The 16,162-nt window shown below is 42.3% G+C and overlaps 1 protein-coding gene and 4 non-coding genes across 5 annotated transcripts in view; 1 reads left to right on the forward strand and 4 right to left on the reverse strand.

Annotated features, from left to right (window-relative positions):
* Positions 1 to 7,413: 7,413 nt before the first annotated feature.
* On the reverse strand, positions 7,414 to 7,486 carry trnak-uuu. Its single transcript has one exon. It is a non-coding gene; the product is annotated as a tRNA-Lys (tRNA).
* Positions 7,487 to 7,911: 425 nt separating this feature from the next.
* trnak-uuu lies at positions 7,912 to 7,984 on the reverse strand. Its single transcript has one exon. It is a non-coding gene; the product is annotated as a tRNA-Lys (tRNA).
* A 676-nt stretch (positions 7,985 to 8,660) lies between these two features.
* Positions 8,661 to 8,732, reverse strand: trnak-uuu. The gene has a single exon. It is a non-coding gene; the product is annotated as a tRNA-Lys (tRNA).
* A 425-nt stretch (positions 8,733 to 9,157) lies between these two features.
* On the reverse strand, positions 9,158 to 9,230 carry trnak-uuu. Its single transcript has one exon. It is a non-coding gene; the product is annotated as a tRNA-Lys (tRNA).
* A 3,323-nt stretch (positions 9,231 to 12,553) lies between these two features.
* Positions 12,554 to 16,162, forward strand: part of LOC117539119 (semaphorin-6C-like) — a 73,028-nt gene continuing 69,419 nt past the window's right edge. The window contains exon 1 of the mRNA XM_034205147.1: positions 12,554 to 12,758. The gene's annotated coding sequence lies outside the window, so the exon portion shown is untranslated. The remainder of the gene's footprint in view (positions 12,759 to 16,162) is intronic.

The following is a 16,162-nucleotide window of genomic DNA, read 5'->3' on the forward strand; positions in this document are numbered from 1 at the left end:
CGCCTAATGGTATACTAAAATCCATGTGAAAAAAAATTGCTTCTCACTGTTCTTAGGTCAAATATGTATATGCGATTAAAAATGCGATTAATTTCGATTAATTAATTACAAAGCCTCTAATTAATTAGATTAATTTTTTTAATCGAGTCCCGGCCCTAGTTATAACCTTACCAATGGTTGCTGTGAATTCTTCCTCTGTTAATCTGACCCATTCACAAAACGAACACGCGGAGCCGAGGTGGGTTTTAAAACCACTCGGACTCCAACACTATGCGTAGGATGCAGCATTGGTTTTTATTAATGTATAAAGCCATTTCAGGTAAGCTTCCACTGTATATATGTGCCAGATTTGTTCCAGTTTGTGACTCTTACAACCTCAGACCCAGTGCCTGGATACGGTTCCAGGTTCCTGCTGTGCGGACTGAGGCTGGGAAAAGGAGTCTTTTTCATTATGGTCCTTGGTCTTGGAATGACCTTCAATCAAGCCTAAAACTGAGAGCACTTGTCCCTATAGCCTGTTTTAAATTGAAGTTGTCTGAAGTCCTTACCACCAGCTGCTCTTGCAGTAATAAGTAGTGCACCTTTCTTACCGTCCTAATGTGTACAATGTAGTGACTGCTTTTTCGTCTTTTGTTTTCTTAGTTATGTTCTCTGTATTTTATATGTTTGTGTTATGTGTAACATTGCTGCCTTCTTGGCCAGGTCAGCATTGCAAATGAGATTGTGTCTCAATGCTTTTATCTGGTTAAATAAAGGTTAAATAACAAATAAATAAAAAAGCCCTCAGGTCCATAGGTGGTGTTGCAGCTCTTCCCTGCTCCACCTTTGGGCTCCATGATATTTACTCCAGTGAGCTCACAGGTTCCTGTCCTGGTCGCTGCTCCACAGGCTCTGAATGCCAGCCTCTCTGCTTTTCCTGCTCCTAGTCCTGCTCCTGCTCCATACAGCCAAACACTGACCCGCAAAGTACTGCCCAACACGTGGGAGTGGGAGCTTTGGGACAGCGGACATTGGACACAGCCAGTACAGGGAGTAGTGAACTACATTGTGCCAAATGAGCAGTGGTTGGAGGACATAACAAAATGTATATCCCCCCCACCAGAGGCATGGACACTGGACACTTATTTATGTATATAGTTCGGTGTATAGTTTGATATTTATTTATATATATGATATGTATATATTTTATTAAGTTTATGATAATGTCTATTTTATGTTAAAACTCATTTAGAGTGTTATTTTTTTATACTGCACCTTACTTACTTTTAAGGGTTGTTTTACATTTGATTAAGTTGAACTACTTTAAAATAAAGGTTTGGTTCTATCAAGTACGTGACTGTCCAATAATTGAGTGGAGTGCTATGTTTAGAATTTCTATAGGTTTTCTCTTTGTTTGTTAAAAGAAATACATTATAACACCAATATCTTCTTTGTTCATATTCAATGTAATGGTTACATTTAAGTATTTGTCCACAGCACACAAACCATGAGCTTCAATACAGGTCCATATTGGTTACTTCAAAACTATCCCTGATAAAGATATAATAATAATTGTATGTAATAAACTTGAAAGAAGTAGATACGTTTTACTTAATATTTATTAGAAATATATAATATTTAATAGAAATGTGTTAATAGTGTGTTAACTGCATAACACAAGTGTTATTAGTCAACAAACGCATACTTTGTTCGTCTTTATTAAAGTACTTCTGTATATAAATACTTTTACATGCTACAGAAGGGAAACAGGGAGCAACTATGTGGCTTGTATCTTGGATTATATGTTTAAGTCATGGATGTTTAAAGTTCATATTTGTCTAATATTAGTTTACTTTTCATTAATGAAGTATGACGCTGTGCTGTCAGTACACTTGTCCCTGTTTGTGATTGGTCAAATGTAGCTAACCCCGCCCCTTTCACGTGAACGCGCTCTCAGCTGGAGAGAGAAACCCTGGCTTGATTTACCGACTTGATAACCAGCGTCGTAGGACCGCTTAGCGAGATCTCGTTTGTTAGGGTTAGTTAACTAAGATAACTCAAACATATCCAGGGTCTGTTGAACTGGCTTCGTAGTACAGGGCACAGGTGGCTGCATAGCAGCGCTAATGTCAAAGACACAAACATTATACATTATATTTTTATTTTACCAGGATGCAGTGGCACAAATATTTGGGAAGGCTTAGCCTTCCCTAGCCTACAGTACCCGCCGCCCCTGGTGTCATTCCCTTTGTGTCTGTTGGGGCAGACCACGCATGCGAACATCTGAACAAGCTGATGAAGATTCGCTCTGGGATTATTGGCATCTCTAACAATGCCAATGCCAGACAGAGTTTTTTCATGGTCACACCAGAACTTTCAGGTCTGTCGAAAGAGTTCAAGAGTCAATTTGACATGGAAGCTGACAGAACCACAGAGCACCATGAGCTTGGGCCAAGTGCAGTCAAGAGGGCACATGGTACAATCGACAAGATCAAGGCAGCCATACTCAGTCATGGAAACCCCTTTAATAATAATTCCTTACATTTATTATAGCGCTTTTTCCAGATGCTCAAAGCGCTTTACAAATACACATTACACATATTTTTTATACATGCAATGGTCACTGTGGACAATACCCACAGGAGCAAGTTCAGGTGAAGTGTCTTGCCCAAGGACACAACGGCTTTACAGACGCAGCAGCAGCGGGTTTCACCCCTTGATCTGATGATCATTGCACAGCGCACAGCGCCGCACCGTCCATCTTCACGCCTCGAAGTCATCGAGGCGCTTTTACAAGTACACATTGGTATTATACATGTACTGTGGACAATACCCACAGGAGCAAATCCGGGTGAAGTGTCTTGCCCAAGGACACAACGGCCTGACGCAGTGGCGGCAGGAGCGGGTTTCGAACTGGAGTTCCCCAGCACCCCCTTGATCTGATGATCAGATGCACAGACCACTGCGCCACCCGTCCCCGTAAGGTGACAGTTTACCACTGAAGGTGACAATGTAATCACACTTGCCTACATCCCAGATGAGTATGTATCACAGATCTGGAATGCTGATGTCACTGGCCAGAAGTTGTATGAAGACTACGTGTCAGAGCAGATCAATGGAGATGTCAGCCTCTGGGCCCCTGTGAAAAAAGTGAACAATAAGATATTCCTGTCTGGGAACAAGAAGATTACAGTGAAACTCAGAGACAATACTGTGGATCTGAAGGAGACCAAGGACCTGTTTGCAAGGCTGATGGTAGAAAGAGGCCATAGGAAACTATGAGTTTACTCTAACACCAAGGGCACTGTTTGCTTCTAATGGAACAATCCTGCCATGCCATGTCAAGTCCAAGTTAATCAATCTCCTTGAGAAGCTGACAAGAGAAGATGTGCCCCATGAAGACCATCAGCTGCCTCAAGCTGGAAGTACTACCCACCAAGACGCAATGGATACAGGATTCACAGACACCACATCTACTGATCAGCCAAGTCGAAAGATAGCACTGGTGGAGGGCATGGTGCTTGTGCAGAGGCTGAGCAAAAAACCAGCCACTGTAGTGACAGTCAAGGATCTGAGTGGCTGCTTCAATGACAGACTGATGTCACTAACAAGAGATTATGATTAAATCATCCTTGTGTTCGACACATACAGGACAGATTCTCTGAAGAGTGCAACCAGAGATAAACGAAGACCAGTGGCGACCGGCCCATAGGGGCGCTAGGGGCGCCACCCCACCTCTTCCCACATACAAAACAAAATATTACAAAAAATATTAAATTAAAAAAAAATATTTAAAAAAAAAATATTAATTCTTTTTTTTTTTTTTAATGAACATGGTAAATATCATACAATTGGTATCAGTAAAATGTATAATCTACAATAAAATCTCGTTTAAAATTGTGTTACGATGTCTAAAGTTACTGATAAGTCACATGTTTCCTGCCTGGCCTTACCCGTGGCATTAGTTTATCATTACCGGGCGGAGCCCCCGAGACAAACAGCAGCAACCAGCACGTTGCAAAAGTCTCAATAGTAAACTGTGCCGCCGAAACATAATTTCAGCCAATCAGCGCCGTAAAATATTTTGGTCACGAGGGCGCTCACGTTGGCGCTCACGTTGGCGCCCACGTTGGCGCCCACGTTGGCGCCCACGTTGCTTACGTGCATTGACGTGAGTTGTTTTTTAGACTCGTGAGTGACCAAGGTGACGCAGTAGTTGGATGAGAATGGCTTCGTGTGCAGGTGGAGTCGCCGGACCTCGGTCCCCGCCCAATTCCGTTCAAGAGCTAATCTCCAATCCTTTCGAAAGGAGAAGTTTGGGAGATAAACTGTTGTTTAAACACCTTGGACCGGACCAACCCGATTTGTATATATCGCAGCAAGCTCGTGAAAAAGACAAAACGTATCAACGAGGCTTCTCACGTAGCTGGTACACCAGAAAGGCATAGCTAGCTGGATGCAAACAGGTAAATGCTGTATTTTGTTTCCCATGCTTGCTCTTCAAACAGCCGGGGACAGGCAGATCTGTTCAGAAACTAGACAAAAGTTAAACAAGTACAAACCACAGACTGTCTGTGTCATGGAGAATACAGTCGCTGGTTTATTTATGTCTGTATAGGCCGTTGTTGTGAGTGTGGACGGTCGGAGCATATATAACGTTAGCTTAGCCAAGCTCCATTCAGAAAACAAGCATTCTAAAAGGGTTTTCGCCTGCCGTCTGTCTGCAGACTTGTCAAAGCATTAATTCATGGTTTTTACTAACCGGTATCAGTATGTTGTTACTTCGGCATCATTTAGAAACGTGTATTACAATTTAATCACGGTAAAATATGTTCATTTTGTTGTAGTTGTAGCTCCCGAGCCAGCGCGTTTTGTTTGAATGATGCGAGTAAACACAGCTGGCAGCCGCGGTGAAACTCGAGGGACTAGAGCGATGCGATAGGAGCGATGCGATAGGAGCGTTTAGAGCGAAGCGAATATTTGCATCGCGTCCGGTCTGAACGCAGCATTAAAGCGAGCTCCGCGCTGCACTGGAAACGCGCCATTACATCACCAGAAGTCCTAATTTAAGGGGTCATTTCTCCCAAAAAAAATTTTTTTTTACTCACTATATCAACAGCCCCACCAAAAATATTTTCCACCAGCCGCCACTGACGAAGACCAGGAAAAGCTATCCAGTACCAATTCAGAGATGACACCAACATCAAACACATCCCACTGAGCAGGTTCCTCTCTCATGACCAGACGAAGGCCGATCTGACTGACTATCTTGCAGCCAAAATTCAAGAATACAACTGGGGATCCTCCAAGCTGATCATCACGTCAGCTTCTGGGAACACTAGGAGCAACAAAGACCTGCTCTTTGAAGAAAATAACCACGAAGAAGCAGACACGCTGCTGATCCACCAGGCTGTGCTGGCATCACACCGAAACCCAGCTGATGCACAGTTGATGTTCTTCTCACCAGATACAGATATTCTAGTGCTAGTCACAGCAAACTATGATCTCTTGCTGAAGAACACATCAATTTCGATGGCCTCTGGTGTTGTGCAGATTGAACCACTGTGGTGAGCTCTAGGTAAAGAAAGAGCAAAGGCATTGCCAGCTTTCCATGCATTCACTGGGGCCGACAACACAGGCAAGGCAACCTGGCTGCAGATCTATTTAAGCAGATGAAGATATTATCAATGCTCTGCAGATGCTTTTGGATGAAGCAGAAGTGGCGGAAGGAATGCTGTCCATTCTGGCTTCCTTTGTATGTGCAGCCTACTCACCCAAGGGTATCAACATAAAGACAATCCCTGAACTACGATGGCATCTCTTCTGCAAACACAGGGCAGAGAGTGACAAGCTCCCTCCAACACTTGGAGCTCTGAAGCAGCATATCTTGAGGGTCCATGTCCAAACCAGGGTATGGGCACAGGCAGCCATTGCTCTGCAGGATCCGCAGCTGGACCCCCTGCACAATGGGTACTTCAGAGACTCGGATGGCATGAAACCAACAACCACAGAGGTCCTCCCAGCCCCAAAGGCCATCATTGAGATGGTCCAATGCAGATGTAAATCTAACTGTTCTTCTGGATGTTCCTGCAGAGCTAATGACTTAGCCTGTACTGATATGTGTCAGTGCAGTAGCCAGTGCCAGAACGACGATGATTCCCATGCCGTGATGGATGAAAGTGTTGATGATGATAGTGATGATGATGCATAGATGTGTATACATTTAGATGTCTAATGAAGAAGGTTGCTTCTTTTCTGTGGTCACAAAAATGTGCATGTCATGATGATACTGAAGTTCACAATTTTAGACTCAGTTTAATCAGTTAATGTCAATTATCTATTAAATCCTCAATAAAAGTTATGTTAACCTGCAATTTAGTGAGTTCTACCTAATTATTGTTGGCACCATTGGATTCCTTGATCCTGAAAATGTGGGTTTAGCAGTTCAAATCAATGTTCTAGCTTATTTAGTAGTCAAGATATTACAAAACCTACATTTTACATATAAACACCTGGGCAAATGGAAACATGGATTTTCTGAATCCTTGTATAATATCCTTTCCAAAAATGTATAGTACTGCAAATCCCCACAAAAATCCCACAAAAGTATATAGTGAACTCGACTATATCCAGGCTTCGAGTAGACCACTTCCTCGAGTGGACTGAGTGGAATCCCGAAGACTCAGTTCATCATTAGACGTGTTTGTGTAAAGACATCTGTGCCCAAATTTAAACGAAGGTGTCCCAATAGAGGGGGCCTTAAGAACTTTTAAATTATGTGGATATTCCCAGGGATTTTAGTAACAAACAGGCTTTACCAAATGCCTGTCTCATTAAGGGCAGAAGGAGACTGTGGAGCTCCCTCAGACCACCGTTAGCCTTTGGTGAATGGAGGATTTCAATGAAGACTTCAATTTCTTTACACAATTGACTTTTCGCCTGAACAGGGACTTGAACCCTGGACCCTCAGATTAAAAGCCTGATGCTCTTCCATGTGACATATCCAGGCTTCAAAAAGTGCACCTCCTGGAGGAACCGTTCATGTGAGGTCCAACAGGATTGGAATCCCGAAGACCCTGATTTTCATGTAGCATTTGAGATAATGACAGATTATCATTAGACCTGTTTGTGTCAGGAACTGATCAAGTGAGTCCCAAACTGAGTGGAATCCCGAAGACTAAGTTTATCATTATACCTGTTTGTATAAGATATATCTGTGGCTACATTTAAATGAAGATATCCCAATAAAGAGGGGCCTGAGAACTTTTAAAGTAACATGGAAGTTTGAAAGGATTCTAGTTATAAACAGGCTTGACCAAATGCCTGTCTCATTAAGGGCAGTAGGAGACTGTGGAGCTCCCTCAGACCACTGTTAGCCTTTGGTGAAGGGAGGATTTCAATGAAGACTTCAGTCTCTTTACACAATAGACTTTTTGCCTGAACAGGGACTTGAACCCTGGACCCTCAAATTAAAAGTCTGATGCTCTACCGACTGAGCTATCCAGGCTTCAAAAAGACCAGCTCCTGGAGGAACCGTTCATGTGAGGTCCAACCGGATTGGAATCGCAAAGACGCTGATCTTCATGTCACATTTGAGATAATGACAGATTATCATTAGACCTGTTTGTGTCAGGAACTGATCAAGTGAGTCCCAAACTGAGTGGAATCCCGTAGACTAAGTTTATCATTATACCTGTTTGTATAACAGATATCTGTGGCTAAGTTTAAATGAAGATATCCCAATAAAGAGGGCCTTAAGAATTTTTAAAGTACATTCGAAGTTCCCAGGGATTCGAGTTACAAACAGGCTTGACCAAATGCCTGTCTCATTAAGGGCAGAAGGAGACTGTGGAGCTCCCTCAGACCACCGTTAGCCTTTGGTGCAGTGAGGATTTCAATGAAGATGTCAGTAACATTACTCAGTAGACTTTTTGCCTGAACAGGGACTTGAACCCTGGACCATCAGATTAAAAGTCTGATGCTCTAACGACTGAGCTATCCAGGCTTAGAGAAGCCCACCTCCTTGAGTGGACTGAGTTGAATCCCGAAGACTCGTGGCTGTGCCTGTTGCTGTGGTCCTGGATCATGTGTCCTGGATGGATCTCCTCGTGGATTCATCTTCTTATGATAGACACATGCATTTCCAAACATTTCGACTAGCTATGTTGTAAATGTATTATCTTTTCAATTTACACACGGCATCTATTGCACGTCTGTCCGTCCTGGGAGAGGGATCCCTCCTCTGTTGCTCTCCCTGAGGTTTCTCCCATTTTTCCCCTTTAAACTGTGGGTTTTCTCCGGAAGTTTTTCCTTGTATGATGTGAGGGTCTAAGGACAGAGGGTGTCGTATTGCCATACTGATATTCTGTACACACTGTGAAGTCCACTGAGACAAATGTAACATTTGTGATATTGGGCTATATAAATAAACATTGATTGATTGATTGATTGATTGATTGACACAGTTCATCATTAGACTGTTTGTGTAAAGACATCTGTGCCTACATTTAAATGAAGGTGTCTCAGTAGAGGGGGCCTTAAGAACTTTTAAATAATGTGGATATAGATGCCTGTCTCATTAAGGGCAGAAGGAGACTGCGGAGCTCACTCAGACGACCATTAGCCTTTGGTGAAGGGAGGATTTCAATGAAGACTTCAGTCTCTTTACACAATAGACTTTTCACCTGAACAGGGACTTGAACCCTGGACCCTCAGATTAAAAGTCTGATGCCTACCGTCTGAGCTATCCAGGCTTCGAGAAGACCACCTCCTTGAGGAACTGATCAAGTGAGGTCCAACCGGATTGGAATCCCGAAGACCCTGATTTTCATGTAGCATTTGAGATAATGACAGATTATCATTCGACCTGTTTGTGTCAGGAACTGATCAAGTGAGTCCCAAACTGAGTGGAATCCAGAAGACTAAGTTTATCATTATACCTGTTTGTATAAGAGATATCTGCGGCTAAATTTAAATGAAGATATCCCAATAAAGAGGGCCCTAAGAACTTTTAAAGTAACGTGGAAGTTTGCAGGGATTCAAGTTACAAACAGGCTTGACCAAATGCCTGTCTCATTAAGGGCAGAAGGAGACTGTGGAGCTCCCTCAGACCAACTTTAGCCTTTGGTGAAGGGAGGATTTCAATGAAGACTTCAGTCTCTTTACACAATAGACTTTTTGCCTGAACAGGGACTTGAACCCTGGACCCTCAGATTAAAAGTCTGATGCTCTACCGACTGAGCTATCCAGGCTTCGAGGAGACCACTTCCTTGAGTGGACTGAGTGGAATCCCGAAGACTCAGTTCATCATTAGACCTGTTTGTGTGAAGACATCTGTGGCTACATTTAAACGAAGGTGTCCCAATGCCTTGTGACAGATTATCATTCGACCGGTTTGTGTCAGGAACTGATCATGTGAGTGAGTCCCAAACTGAGTGGAATTCCGAAGACTACGTTTATCATTATACCTGTTTGTATAAGAGATATCTGTCGCTAAGTTTAAATGAAGATATCCCAATAAAGAGGGCCCTAAGAACTTTTAAAGTAATTAGGAAGTTCCCAGGGATTCGAGTTATAAACAGGCTTGAGCTAAACGAAGGGAAAAGTCACAGAAGAAAGTTTTTAGCCTGCAATACTAGAGCAAGGTCAAGTGCAGACACTGGAAGAATACAAAGAGGTAGTCAGAACAGGACATCGCTCCGGCCTTGAGTTGTATGGGAGCCTCGCTCCCACGCATATCTAGGAAGCAGCATTATGAAGGTTTTCCACTATATCTGTAGAAACGTTAGCGAAAACAAATTACTAGGATAGAGACAGAGTAGGGAGGGACAGAGTAGGGAGGGACTTCGCCGGCCGGCCGAATGTTGATCGGAGGATTGTGTTGCCAAGAGACGAGAACCAAGTCCAAACCACGGTTTCTCTTCATCTAGTCTTGACCAATCATAAACGTATGGGCAACGCCCTGGCCCCTGTGTAATAAAATGTATTGTTGCGCGAGGTTCGGGGCGCTTTCCGGAAATAGACTGACAGATTACAGCTCTGCTGCCTGTGATTTCTGTGACCGGACGTAGTCCTTGGCCAAGTGATTATATGTAATTTGCTCTCTTATTATAAATAGTTAATAGAAGTTGTCTGTCTTTCCTGGAATTTTGAACATAACACACGGTATGGTGTGTAGAAACCAGGCGTAGCATAGTATGTCGTTAAAAATGACAGAAAAGTCATAATACAGAATGTTGAAAATAATGACAGAAAATTCATAATATAGCATGTCGAAAAAATGCAAAAAATGCAACAAAAAAAAACATGGTATTTTATATCGAAATAAGGCACGGTATGGTGTGTAGAGGCGTAGTATAGCATGTCATTAAAAATGACAGAAAAGTCATAATATAGCATTTAAAAAAAATTACAAAAAAGTCATAGTTTAGCATGTCCAAAAAATGCAAAAAATGCCTCAACTGAGCCAAAAATGAGGCGCAATTAGTGTGGCGTGGCACGGTTTCGCCGCTGCGAGGCTCCCCCCCCGTCGACGCTCGCAAAACAGAGGGCCTCATCATATAACTTTGCGTGGGGCCTCATGTTTAGGGTTGGGTATCGTTTGAATTTCCACGATTCCGATTCCGATTCTGCTTTTCGATTCCGGTTCTTAACGGTTCTCAATTCCGATTCTTTGAGGGGCAGGGTAAAAAAATGATACATGCTTCTTCCACCAAAAAAATTACATTTATTCGAGAAACTTTGACACAGGTTAGTTTACAGTAATATTCACATTAATCAGTCTGTTTATATTCACTGCTATGTAACTGTAACCTGAGAACCACTGAAGCTACAAGAGTGCAACAGTCCAACTTTTAAAGGAAACCCATTTAAAAACAGTTCTTGTTGAGAAAAACAAGCATATCTGCCTTCTCAGGCATACCGGGAAGAAATGTTTGAACATTTTAAAGTAAAATGCTTCAATCTGGTGCACTTTAAGCAGGATTACGAGAGACTAGATCTAGAGGGTACAACTCTAAACACCCATATGAAAAAGATCGGTTTACATTTTAATAATTAAATAAGTATGTGAACATAACCAATAACCCATAGCCAATAACAAATACATGTAACGTATTTTAGTTTTGTTGTTCATTCATATCTTATTTTACTATTTTATTAATGCATATTTTTTTATCTCTCCAGTTTAAAACGATATGTCTGGTTTACTGTCCTATAGTATACATAGGAGTGCCTTGGAAATATGTGTTTACATAAATTGTGATCAAACCGTTTGAGACCCACTGAGATAACTTAGACTAAAGTGAACTATCTAAACACTCAGAGTCCTTTACCTCACTGAGCTGTAGTTATCAGACTGAGTGGCTGATAACTATACAGCTCAGTGAGGTAAAGGACTCTGAGTGTTTTTCCTCCCAGAGCTGTCAGCGCAGCGCCTCCACAGATCTGGGGCCCTAGGCGAACATCTATAACGCCAGTGCGACGGGCCGGCCCTGGTCTCAGGTTACGCTGTAGGAAGTGTAGGTACAACCATAGATATATATATAAAGTAAACACGTGTTTATATATATATCTATGGGTACAACGCTACATTTCCCACCCCTTCGCAGTCATACAGTAGCCAGTAGGCTACGGAGAGCGGCGAGAAACATTTCCTCAGGCATCGAAAAGCGGAACCGAAATTCACATTTCTAAATCATGCCGTTGGAATCGAAATGTTGGAACCGGTTCCGAACCGGAACCGGTTCTCGGTACCCAACCCTACTCATGTTGGCCAGGGACGGCCCTGTGTAAACACGTTTATTTCTGCTGTAAAGGTGGGCATTTTAACATTGGGGTCTATGGAAATTGCTCCGTTCTGCAGCCAGCCTCAAGCAGCCTCTCGATTTTCAGCAGCTTTTTGGCCCTCTGGTCTCACTGACCTGCAGGAGATTACAATTTGCTAAAATATTCTGCAGCCTCTAGACAAGCAGAGACGAGCAGAGGGATACTGAGTATCACTTATTTCTAACTCCATTTGTCATACATTTTTTTATTTAAGTGATCCATTCCCGTGAGTGAAATGCATTTCACACAACTCCCGCCCAGTAACACCGTTAAGACGTTATAATAATTAAAAAACATATGCATTACAAATCCCTTATCCCTAATGGAAACACGTGCTGATGAGAAAAAATGTCTATTCATGTCATTAAAAAAAGATATATCTATATATATATTATATAATAATAATAATAATAATAACTATAAACAGTACAATATATTAAGAAAAGGTAAATTCATATTATGATGTTTTAATAAATACAGCTTGTTGGATGAGAGACATAATCAACATGTTGAAGGAAAATATTTTCAGCAGTTTTATTTTTTTTCTGTAATATCGTCATGATACAGTGGTTTTAATTATTTAGGCACTTTGAGAGATAAAGTTACTTTTGAAAATTGAAGAGGGTGGAATCAGGGCCGGCAAACCGCCCTCTGATTGGCTGCAGATAATGAGGATTGGCTATGATAATGAGGAGGGCGTGGCGTGGGGCCGATCCGCGGTGATGCTCAGACGCCTCATTGTGTCGTCTGGAGCCTGAGCGGACACTGTTTCTGTCTGTCCGTCCAGGACTGTCTCTCTGTCTCGCTGTGGATTTATAACGGAGCGGTGCCGGAAGATGCTTTATTCCCGTTTTGTCCCGTCTTTGTGGAAATAGCCGGAGCTGTTGTGGATGCATGTGTGTTCGGGCTGCACATCCTGTCTGGTGTTCTGGAGGAGCAGCAGAGCCACAAAGGTGAGTGTGTTCTTCTGCCGTTTAATGCAGGAAACCCCAAGTGTCTGCTACTCGCAGTTTGACTGTGTGTGCTCCCGGTGTTGACTGTGTGCGCATGCAGCTCCTCCCGGTGATGACTGTGTGCGTGTGCAGCTCCTCCCGTTGATGACTTTGTGTGCGCGTGCAGCTCCTCCCGATGATGACTGTGTGTGCGCGTGCTTGCAGTTTAATGTACGCCCGTGCGTCCACGAAGTGTGTGCGTGTGAATGGGTTAAGATCATAGAGGTTAAGATGCATCGAGCATCATCTCTGTTTGATGATTGTGCTTTTTGTCATGCGTCATGGGACGCAGGTCTGTTTGACCGCTCTGATTGATGGCTGTCAATCACCCGGTCATCAGCACGCGCAGCAACAACAACAAACTGCCGAAGTGTGTGTGTGTGTGTGAGGCTTCATTAACTCCAGTCACCTTCCTCCCTTCATCCTATGCTCGAGCTTTCTGAATGGGATGACGGGGGTCTGCAGAGGGATCAGGGTCTGTAGAGGGATCAGGGTCTGCAGAGGGATCAGGGTCTGCAGAGGGATCAGGGTCTGCAGAGGGATCAGGGTCTGTAGAGGGATCAGGGTCTGCAGAGGGATCAGGGTCTGCAGAGGGATCAGGGTCTGCAGAGGGATCAGGGTCTGCAGAGGGATCAGGGTCTGCAGAGGGATCAGGGTCTGCAGAGGGATCAGGGTCTGCAGAGGGATCAGGGTCTGCAGAGGGATCAGGGTCTGCAGAGGGATCAGGGTCTGCAGACACAGAATGAGCCCTCTAAATATCCTAAGCTTCAGAAAAGAGGCATTTCCTATTTGAAATGGAAGTTGATATGGATTGTTCAACAAGTCGAGGTTTCCGGTTAGTCAATCCTGATCCTTCAAATTCAGCATTTGGGTTTATCCAGTATTTGGGTTACACAATTTGTGTTTTACTTGTTAACCTGTTTTTTTTGTTGATTTTTTTGATTTTGTCCTGTCACAGTCCTTTTTTTTATTTTATTTTGTGTTTTGTTTCATTTTTTTGTTTGTTTTGTCTTTGTTTTTTATCCTGTTGGACTCGAATCACATTGTTGTCATCCTAATTTGTTTGCCAACTGCTATTGTGCTGTCTGTCTGGCTGTTTGTTTATAAAAAACAAAAATAAAAAGTACAAAATAAATAAAAACCTGTTAAGCCCGGCAGCTGCATGCAGGCTTCTTCTTTTTTTCATGAAACTGTGTCTCAGGGCTTCTTAACATTTAACAACCTATTAATGTGTCATATCCACTTAACGGGAAGAAACTCAGCTAACTGACGATATGAAATTTTTTTACCGAAACAAAACACAAGTCTCACAAGAAGCGTCTAAATGAGCCCTGAGCGTAAAAATGCTAACGCACTTAGCACAGAACTCCCGGTAGAAATATTTTATTACTTATCGGATCTGCACAAACAAGATATCAGTGCCACCAAAACTCGCGGCAGCTCAGGCAAACGCAGACAACACACAACGTAGCTTTACGGAGCAAAAACGGTAAATAGTCTTACCTTTGCTGTTTTTCTGATCAAAAGTGGTCTTCAATGTCATTAAAACGATAAAAACGCTGCTGAAGGTTAATCCATTAATCCAATGTGTCTGTGTCACTTTCAAATGATTACTGATAATCCATCATCATATTTATGTCAATAACGGAGTTTTCATAAATAGCTGCTATGATAGCTACGAGAGTGTATCACAGCTTCGCATCACTCATTCACCAATGGGTAATGTTTAGATGGATTTGAGGAACTTCCCCTCGATTCTATTGGCTCTAATGGTTAAAAAGAGATGTCAATCATCAAAATCGACCGATGGGTTCCAGAGATATGGAAAATGCACCCAAATGACCCCAGAAGTGTTTTGTTTTTTCTAAATCTCTCTAAAAAGGTCACATTTAACTTGTTTTGCATCAATCTTGATACAGGGTACTTATAATATGTTATAGTTTGGATTCCTAAAGCTTTTAGTCTACTAACCCATCATTCAAGGGTGGTTTTCACTATAGGTAATGTTTTTATTTTAGACGGACACTATAATTGACATTGTTTTACTATGTTCAATCTGAATTTACTTTAAAATAACAAAATTCTATATTGATTCTGACTTTTCTACATCCAACTCACAGGTTTATCATTGCTTTGAGAAAAAAGATGATTAATTTAACCCTTTTAGAAGTGAAGGTAATAGTCATTTGTTCTGGGAATGTCATTTTCGAGCCTGAGACCTGAAAAACAGGCTCAGGCCTGAACAGGTTAACACAGTTGGGAGATTGTTACTGCTGGTGTACTCGTGAGTAGGGCTTTGTTCATTTTTGATTAATTTGGTATTTCTGCAGAGGTGGAAGAAGTACTCAGATCTAGTACTTAAGTAAAGTAGAAGTACCAGAGTGTAGGAATACTCTGTTACAAGTAAAAGTCCTGCATTCAAAATGTTACTCGAGTAATTTTGCAGAAAAGTATTATCATCAAAATATAGTGAAAGTAGCAAAAGTAAAAGTATTCAGTCATGTGCGCGTTTGTGTGTGTTGGAGGAGGGGCTCTGCAAGGAAGTGGCAGATTTTTCCCGGCTGTGTATTTTCAAATTCTAGCACACTCGAGCTGGTTTCTCCAAAATTACCTACCCCACCTTTAAGAGTACTTGAGTAAGTGAAATGACTTTACACCACAGTTACTTTACAACACTATTTCTGATCAGTCAACCATTCATGGTTGACTGATCAGTGTATGTATACACGGCAAAAAAGCTAAAGTTTTAAATTGCTCTTCAAAGTTCCTAAAGTCCAAATGATGCCTCCAGGTTGCTTATTTTGTATGACCTGGGGCCTCATTTATAAAGCCTTGCGTAGGATTGGCGTGGGAAGGTTGCTTACATAGGACAAAGCAAATAAATACGCACAGACATTTCGATTCATAAAAGACTGCGTACCGGCGCAGGACTTGCGTACGGCACATCCTACGCCGGTTTCCCTTTTTATAAATCACAATCGACTCGAAATGCGGCGCAGCTTTTGCGGGCTTCACGTAACGCCCACATTCATTCATTTATTCTGACTGACTGCACGAAGAAGATCGCAGGAAATGACGACAGAACAGCTAAAAAAGACATCTCACACCGTGTCAGATTTTGCTTATTTTGGGGAGGTGGAGATAAATCATATTGTTTGGTGGATGCCGTTTGAACCAGAGTAGCAGCATGGAGGTCGGATCGTCACCAAAATAAATAAATAAATGGTCCGAAAAAGGTTCATGACAAAAAGAATACACATAGCCTTCCTCAGGCAGTGTGTCAGTGTGTTTGTGCCGGGGACAGGAGACCCCCCCTTGATGAGAAACTGTAAAAAATGATCGGGGAATCCCCCCGGTGTGGAGTC

Source organism: Gymnodraco acuticeps, unplaced genomic scaffold, assembly GCF_902827175.1.
Source record: "Gymnodraco acuticeps unplaced genomic scaffold, fGymAcu1.1, whole genome shotgun sequence".
NCBI classification, from domain to species: domain Eukaryota; kingdom Metazoa; phylum Chordata; class Actinopteri; order Perciformes; family Bathydraconidae; genus Gymnodraco; species Gymnodraco acuticeps.